Here is an 8,092-nt window from a genome sequence, read left to right as displayed (position 1 = left end):
GAAATAATTAGTATTTTGTTATATCTGCAGAAATGAGTAAGAAGAAAGATCAAGAGCGTGACATCGGTTGGGATCATGGTGAGATGCTCTCGGCTCGGCATCATTGGAGATGCAAATGGTGCAACACAGAGTTCAAGGAAGGAGTGACTAGGTTGAAGCAGCATCTAGCTGGTGGTTATCCTAATGTGTCGATGTGTCGAAAATATCCGCAAGAGGTCCGATAATTGATGAAAAAGTACTTTGTTGATTCGAAAGCAGCGAAGGAAAGGGCAAAGCAGAAAAAGATCGAAGTAGACCATCGAGCTGCAGATCCACCTTTTTATCACTCTAGAGAGTCAGAAGAGGCTTCTGCTTCAGATGATGAGGAGGCACAGATTGAGGCTGCCATTCATGCGAGCTTGGCGGATCAGTACCAGCAGGAGAAGATGGCCCGGTATAGAGATCGATTCAGACCATCATGCTACAAATCAGGATCTGGATCAGCGACTGGTAGGAGAGAATTCGAGTTCAGGACTACCTCAGTCAGAGAGCCTGGTGGTAGAGGGAGCAGACGCAGCATGTCTTCTTTGTTGGGAGCTTTTGGCAGTAGGAGGAGGTCCTTCAGAGATATTCTAGCAGGAGCCAGCATTCAGGATTTGGATCCACATGCTTTGTCCAGCAAGGATTCAAAGCAGCAGAGAATTGACAGTATGCTGAAAAAAGATAAGAAGAAGGATATGTGGTGAGCTATTGGATCATGATTTTATTTCAGTCATATTCCAGCAAATGCAGTAGCCAATCCTTACTACCGATCTGCTATTTCAGCCGTAGAGGCTGCCGGCCAGGGTGTAGATCCTCCAGGACCTAAGGACATCTATGGTCAGCTTCTTGACAGCAATAAGGAGGATCTACAGAGATGGATTGCTTCTTACAAAAATAAATGATCTACATACGGTTTGACAGTGATGTGTGATGGTTGGACAGGTCCTACTAGGCGGAGCATCATTAATTTTTTGACATACTGTGATGAAAAAATATTTTTTTACAAATCAATCGATGCTTCAGATAAGATGCACGATGCCACATATATCCTTGGTCTGATGGAGGAGGTGATTGATTCAGTGGTTGAGTAGCATATTGTGCAGGTCATCACAGATAACGGACCACAATATAAAGCTGCTGGAGAGTTGCTGATGGAGCAGCGACTGCAGATATACTGGACCCCATGTGCTGCACATTGCATTGATCTTATATTGATGGATATCGAAAAGATTCGCAGGGTGCAGCAGGTAGTGGAGATTGCCCAGATCATTACTAGATTCATCTACAACCACACATGGGTTCTTTCATTGATGCGGACGTATACTGGGGGGGAGATCTTACGACTGGGTATCACACAATTTGCTACCAACTACATAGCACTTGATAGTCTTCTTCAGAAGAAAACAACCCTACGTCAGATGTTTGTCAGTGCCGAGTGGTAGGAGAGCAGATATGCGAGGGCCGGCACTGATGGAAGTCATGTGGAGAACTTGGTGATGAGTCAGTCATTTTGGCAGCGGGCTGAGAAGATAGTGAAGGCTATCAAGCCTTTATATGAGGTGCTTCGCGTTGTGGACAGCGAGAGATACCTCCAGATGGGCTTCCTATATTACATGATGGAGAGGACAAAGAAATAGATCAGTGAGAATGATCCCAAGCATGCTCAAGAATTTATTAACATTATTGAGCACCGTTGGAACTATCAGATGGGCAGAGATTTGCATCTAGCTGGTAAGTTTGGATTCAAGAATGTTTTAAAATATTTTTTCGAAGCATGAAAATAAAATTATGCTTAATCAGTCTTGAAATTTATCTGCAGCTTATTACTTGAATTTGAGATTTCAGTATACTATTCCGGAGATAGATATGGAAAGCGAGCTTCTTGCTGCTCTTCGTAATGTCATATATAAGATGGTGCCTGATCTAGAAATCACGTCATTGTGTCTGCAAGATGTATGCTAGTTTAAAACAGATGTAATTATTCAACTGAATTCGATCTGATATATTTATAAATAATAAATATATTTTATTTCAGACGAAATAGTTTAGAGAGGGATCAGACAGTTTTGGAGTCCCATTAGCTGTCGTAAGCAAAAAGCAGATGAATCCAGGTAAATTACATATCAATAATGAGCAATGTAGATTGATATGTAATTTTGCTTAATAATATCATCAAATTTGATAATAATTTTACTTTTGTAGCTGAATGGTGGATTCATTTTGGAACGTCAGCAGAAAATTTGAGACATATGGCTGTCCGTATTCTTTCTCAGATGGTCTCTGCTAATGGCTGTGAGCGTAATTGGTCCACTTTCGTCCTTATCCACAGCAAACAGAGAAATTGTCTGACATAAAAATACCTCGATGATCTTGTATATGTTCACTGCAATCTAAGGTTGAGGCTAAAATATATTCAGGAGGAAGTTCAGTTGAAGTACACTGATCCGATGCTGGATGATTATGCCGACAAGGATGACGATCCGATCATCGGATGGCTTGCAGGTCAGCAGCAGGAGCCAGAACTTGATGAGCCAGGATCCCCTCCACGACCAGCCAGTGTGGGGGCAAGGGAGATCAGGGTGGATCCAGGGCAATGGGCAGAAAAAAATATTTCACATAGGATTCCAGCTGATCAGCCACAGTCTGAGGGGACACAAGGGACTCATTCATCACATGACTCGCTATCTGATACATCTTCCCAGAGATTCGAGCGAGAGATGTATAGACGTTCCTCCCGGCAGCCAGCAAGAAGGCATCCATCCTCCCAATCACAGGAAACTCAGTCATAGAGGGGCACAAGGGGGGAAAAGAAAAGACAGTTGCACGTGTACCACTCTCGAGAGTACAGGAGTGATCTGATTCAGATACGGACACCAAGGAGAGTGATGATGATACTGGTAGTAGTAGCCATGGATCTGATGATCAGGGAGGAACTGGAGGATAGGAGACCACCATTTATGAGACACAGCCACAGGGTGATATTCGATTCACCGGTGAGTCTCAATTTATGCATGTCACATAGGATAGAGATCATGATGGACGAGTCGGTAGAGATCGTGGGAAGTCGATTTCATATAGATGACGGGCTCCTAGAGGTCGTCCAGCACATGATGCAGCTGCGGACGATCTTGCACGTGGAGTAGGGTCTATGGATGTATCTGGATCATCCTCGTATTATGGATTTTATTATCCACAGCCACCTTATGATCCATATGCATATGGTGCATCCGAGGCATCATCTTCTAGTGGTTACTACCCTATGCAGCCTGGAGCAGCTCCAGGATCAGATTTTGCTACTGGCATATTTGGATGGACTTCTCCACAACCATACCATCATCTTGAGGATACTTCTCAGAGTCAGAATTTTAGCGAGAGGTCTGAGATGTCTTACAATCCAGAGAGGATGCCTCATGGGATGATGAATATTCGAGAGTATGGTGCAGCTTGGCTAGAGGATTGGACTGATGTCCCTTCAGACTATGTTGATAATTCAGATATCTACGAGCGTCACAGACACTCAACAAGAAATTAAATGCAGAGTACATCTTAAGGTTCATATATCAGTTATTTGGCTTTGTACTTAAATATTTAGATACATTTTAATGTATATTTTATATATTTTTTCTTTAGTTTTAAGATGACATAGTTGAAATATAATGTAAATAAATATATATTTAAAATTTTAGATCAAGAATCTTTGTACCGCAACCTAACTCCAAATTGAACCCAAATATGTCAATAATATGCAATATAATGCCATATTGAGGTTGTATTTATCAATTATTAATTTTAAAAATAAAAAAAATTAAAAATTAAAAAAATTATGTACCGGTACCGGACCAGTATGCCGGGGCGTACCGTGTGTCGGTACGATACGGTACTGATACCGTACCATATCGATCCGGCACCGGCACGTCGATCGGTACCGGTACAGTGAACATTGGTAGTAACCATATGCCAAGATTCTTGAATATTACTTTGCATTTATTCAATCTATCCGGACGTCAAATATCATTGCTAGATGGTCATTTCAATTAGTATAAAAGTTAATTTCTATACTACCGACTTAGAGTTTGAATCTATGGAGTCACGCACATTGTCGAGCAATGTGGAAAAAGACTTAACGAAGATTTATATGTTCAATTTAGAAGTAGGTGACTTGGTTAAATAAATAGATTTACTTAATTGAGAATTAAAATTCTAGATCATATGGAATTAAATACTGGCTATGTTTAGTTAGCACTGGGCATTAGTTGCAGAATTAATTTCGAGGATGAGCTTGAATTAATTTACAATCCAAGGAATGTGAGGGGATTAGGTTCGAGTCCTAATTTGGTTAGGACCCGAACTTCTGATCAGTGTTTGATTTGAATTTAGAGGTGTTGCTCCAAGAATTGATTTTGATGATCGCAAACCATTTGAGGAGACTACTAATGAGTTTCTTATCTTTGAAGAATATTTTTATGATATTTCAGGTAGTTCAAAAGATTAAGTTTGAAAAGCTTCATCAAGTATCTCAAAGTTGAAGTTTCTGCAAGTTGGAGAAATTTTCGAAGCCTTTTAAGAGTGTCAAATTGATTTGAAGCCATTTGAGAGCATTGAAAGTGTTCTGATGAGTTTCGAATCTTAAATACATAAAAAATTAGGTTGGCATAAAATGGGACGATCTATCTGGGTCATCTCCTTTTTTTGGATAGCCGGCACGTATTGTTTTGACTCATAGCACGCAGTGAGACGACACATATGGGACGACCCGTGCAGTGGGACGACCCACTTGAGATGACCTCAGAGACCCTGAGACCAAAACAGAAAGCTGAACTTTCTGTCTGGCCAATTGAGGCATCCCATGGGACATCCCATTGCCAGTGAGACACCCCATGGGACATCCCATTCCTGTGAGCACACATAACGGCTAGTTTTCAGTCTATTTTTGGTGCATTTAATGTGTATTAAACACTCTCCAACAGCTCTAAACTGATACTAAGACATTCTCAAATGTAAATGGTGATTATAAATATTCTCTTGAAGTAAAAAATTATAAGTTTGCAAGCATTCAAAGCTTATATTCTTGAAAAGTTCAAGAATCCCTAAAAGAAAAGAAAAGAAGTATTCAATCAGCTCACCAACCACTCTCCAGCTGCAATCAAGTGTGTAATTCATTGAGGATGTTTAGCAAAAGCTTTTTTCCCTTAAGTATTGTATTACTATTACATTTATTATGTTTATTTATGGGGATATTGTGTTGAATTTTTTTGTGCCTTATTTTTCTCATATTGTACTTTGGGTTTTGAGTTTTAGGGGATTTCAAAACTCAGTTGGATTGATCCAAATCTGAAATCAGATTGTTGAGGGTAGGCTTGTATCCTAAAAATAAGTATTCTTGCTTGGATAGTAAGGGTCGGAGTTGTACGATGTGTTGTAACTTTGAAATCCGTTTAGTGGATTGAATTCTCATGTAGGAACTTGGAGAGTGGATGTAGGTGCAAGGTTGGCACCGAACCACTATAAATTCTTTGTGTTTGTTAAGCTTGCATCTCTTTACTTATTCTTTGTGCTTTATACTTATCTATCATTTGTGTTTGATTTCATTTTCATTACAAATCAGCTCTCTCCACTTAACATTTAGCACATTCTTAAGTGCACTAATCTTAAAAATTTTAAAAAGATCCAATTCACCCTCCCTCTTGGGCTCCATATCTAGGCAACAAGTGGTATCAGAGCTCGATGCTCTAGTCCTTGCTTGATTTAACCATCAAGAGCCAAAGGTCTATGGAAGCCCAATTTGACACATCCCTAGCTGAGGGGCAATCCACAAACCGACCTCTACTTTTCAATGGGTCAAACTACACCTATTGAAAAGCTCGGATGAAAATTTTTATTCAAGCACTTGACTATGATATGTAGAGTATTATAGTAAATGGACCACATATACCCACTAAATTGATTGATGGTATGTCTCTCCCTAGGCCGGAAGGTGAATGGGATGAATTTGATAAGAAAATGGCTCAGCTCAATGCTAAAACCATGAATATTTTATATTATACTTTAGATATAAATGAATTTAATCATATTTCTACTTGTAATTTAGCTAAAGAAATTTGGGATAGGTTAGAAGTTGCACATAAAGGCACAAACCAAATAAAAGAGTCTAAAATCAATATACTTGTACACAACTATGAACTGTTTAAAATGAAATCTGAAGAGTCAATAACTCAAATGTTCATCCATTTCACTGACATCATAAATATTTTAAAAAGTTTTGATAAATATTATTTTAACAGTGATCTTGTGAGAAAAGTGCTCAGGTCTTTATCAAGATAGTGGGAGGCAAAGGTCACTACAATCCAAGAAGCCAAAGATTTAAATACTCTACCATTGGAGGAGCTAGTTGGATCCCTCATGACTCATGAACTGATCATGAAGTAACACTCTGAGAAGGAGACCAGAAGAAAAAAGACTATCTCGCGATCCTGAGTCAGCTCAATCTCAGACTGAGTCAACTTATCTATGACTGAGTCGACTCAAAATAGAATTGAGTTAACTCACCTGTGTGCTGGCCTGAAACTTTCGAAACATAGCTTTCTATCTAGCTTCTCCTCTGAAACATAGTTGACCTAGTCTAAGATAGAGTCGACTCACTTTCAACTTAGTCGATCTAATCTCAGATATGAGCGACTAAGATGCTGAAACTTGCTATCCTAATCGATTCTTCTGCTGGCTTGCTCCCTTTACTCTTTGGCCTCTTCTCTTGTATCCCCAAGGCTTGGGAGCGCCACACTCGAGCTCACACAAAATGAGTACGATGGGTGACTAACTTTCTTTCTTGGACTCCAAATCAAGCAAACAAATATAGAGATCATCATAAACCAAAATATGTATATGAAGAAGATCTTAAGAAAGTTTGGTATGAAGAATGTTAAAGGTATTGGCACCCTTATGAGCTCAAATTGCAAGCTTGATTGAAATTTAAAGGATAAAGCGATAGATCCTAAGCTATATCGAGGTATGATTGGATCTCTTCTTTAGTTAACTGCTAATAGATATAATATTATATTTAGTGTTTATATGTCCACTCGTAATCAATTAAGTCCTAAAGAATTACATGTAATGACTATTAAAAGAATCTTTAGATATTTAATTGATACTCAAAATACTAGTGTATGATATTTGAAACAATCTTCTTTAGATTTAATTGATTATTCAGATGTTTTGCAGAAAGTAAATTAGATAGGAAAAGTAACAGTTGTACATGTTAATTTTTAGGTATTAATTCGATCTCATCATTTTGTAAGAAATAAAATTTAATGACATTGTCTATAGTTAAAGCTGAACACATTGCAGCTGGAAGTTATTGCACTCAACTCTTATGGATCAAAAAATAATTAAAAAATATGTATGACTTGTAGTAAAATTGCTATTAAATGTGACATAATAAATATCATTAATCTAACTAAGAATCTAATTCAACACTCAAGATCTAAGCATATAAAAATTAAATATCATTTTATTAGAGATTATGATCAAAATAATGATGTTGTACTTAAATTTATTTTAATAAAAAATTAAATTGCTGATATCTTTACAAAATCTCTAGGTGAAAAAAAAATTATTCAATTAGAAAAGGATTGGGAATCTATGATCCATTCATTTAAAATATTGTCCTTGCAAATTCTTGAAGTTTTTTATTCATTTCTATAAATGATTCCTTTAATTTGCACCTATTGATTTATGAGTTTAAATATAAATGGATTGATTTTTAATATGAATTAAATTTTCACACGATTGAATGCATCATTTCATAAAAAGCAAAATCTTCTAAAATATCTCCTGTGCCAGACTAAGCCAACTAACCAAAGATTTAATCAACTTACGTCTAAGCCAAGTCACCCATAATCTAAGTCGTCTCGGATGTTGAGAACCAGCCTTTTAATGGATGCCCTAGGCTTTCATTCTTTACCGTTTCATTTTTATTCTTCAGTCTTTCTGTTCCAAAAACCTCCTATCCCACAAAACCATCTATCTCTTGTCTTCATTTGTGGAATCACCATGGGATTTAGCTGAAAAATAGTAC

At 37.8% G+C, this 8,092-nt stretch overlaps 2 pseudogenes; both read left to right on the top strand.

Moving 5' to 3' along the window:
* The first annotated feature begins 749 nt into the window (after nucleotides 1–749).
* Nucleotides 750–1,884, top strand: LOC140859292 (uncharacterized; annotated as a pseudogene).
* Nucleotides 1,885–1,887: 3 nt separating this feature from the next.
* Nucleotides 1,888–3,553, top strand: LOC140859291 (uncharacterized; annotated as a pseudogene).
* Nucleotides 3,554–8,092: the final 4,539 nt, after the last annotated feature.

The sequence above is a fragment of the Elaeis guineensis genome, chromosome 7 (assembly GCF_000442705.2).
Source record: "Elaeis guineensis isolate ETL-2024a chromosome 7, EG11, whole genome shotgun sequence".
Classification (NCBI taxonomy): domain Eukaryota; kingdom Viridiplantae; phylum Streptophyta; class Magnoliopsida; order Arecales; family Arecaceae; genus Elaeis; species Elaeis guineensis.
The sequence above is the reverse complement of the archived record's forward strand: the minus strand, read 5'-3'. Positions and strand labels throughout refer to the sequence as shown.